At 63.0% G+C, this 777-nt stretch overlaps 1 protein-coding gene across 1 annotated transcript in view; it reads right to left on the bottom strand.

Annotated features, from left to right (window-relative positions):
* The window catches only part of LOC144227164 (uncharacterized), a 19,754-nt gene extending 19,641 nt beyond the window's left edge, over positions 1-113 (bottom strand). The window contains exon 1 of the mRNA XM_077758742.1: positions 59-113. The gene's annotated coding sequence lies outside the window, so the exon portion shown is untranslated. The remainder of the gene's footprint in view (positions 1-58) is intronic.
* Between the last annotated feature and the right edge of the window lie 664 nt (positions 114-777).

The raw sequence follows: 777 nt of genomic DNA, 5'->3' as shown, positions 1-777 counted from the left end.
AAAAAAAGGAAAAAAAAAAAAAAAAAAAGAGTGGGGGGAACCACCCGGCAAAGCCTACCTGAACTACTACTACTCTTGAGCCTGTAAGATCAGGACACGAGAACACATCTCCACATGCCTGACACGGTGAGAGCGGCCCAGCTTCTGGAAAGAATCGGCGGCGAATGAAGGGAGGCAAGAGCGCCGTTTGGGGTGGGGTTGAAAAGAAAGGCTGCCTGGCTGTGGAAAGCCCAGCGCGTCCCGCCAACCCGGTGACATTTCTCACGCAGTCTGTCCCTTGACACCACCTGGCTCTGGCTCCCTTGTCCCATCTGCAAAGTGACTCACAGCATCTCAATGCGGTGAAATCACTGGAGCCCTGGCCCCCTACGCTCCTTTTCTGCCCGTCTTCCGTCTCTCTTCTGAAGCTCTGATGGGCTCTGATGCTTTCGTCCCCGCGGGATTCCTGTGCCCGCAGCCCCGTCCTTCCTACCTCCGTGGAGCTGCTTTGTTCCAGGAAAGCCTGGGGGGCNCCTGGGGGACCCCAGAGGCGCCCCCATTCGGTGTGGAGACGGCCCCGCCGCGGGGAAGAGGGGACGGCCTCAGCAGGCCCCGAGCGAACCCGAGGCCTCCCTCCTCACGCTCCGCGCCGCAGCCTCGAGCCGCCCGCGCGGACCACGGCCCGGACCGCCCTCGGACCCACCGCCCGCCTTCGCGCCGCCGCGCCTGGTAGGCCGGAGTCAGCCAGCACACTCCACGGAGGAGAAACGCGCGCCTGCGCACTAAGCAGGACGCTTA

Source organism: Crocuta crocuta, unplaced genomic scaffold (genome assembly GCF_008692635.1).
Source record: "Crocuta crocuta isolate KB4526 unplaced genomic scaffold, BGI_CrCroc_1.0 scaffold273, whole genome shotgun sequence".
NCBI lineage: Eukaryota > Metazoa > Chordata > Mammalia > Carnivora > Hyaenidae > Crocuta > Crocuta crocuta.
The sequence above is the reverse complement of the archived record's forward strand: the minus strand, read 5'-3'. Positions and strand labels throughout refer to the sequence as shown.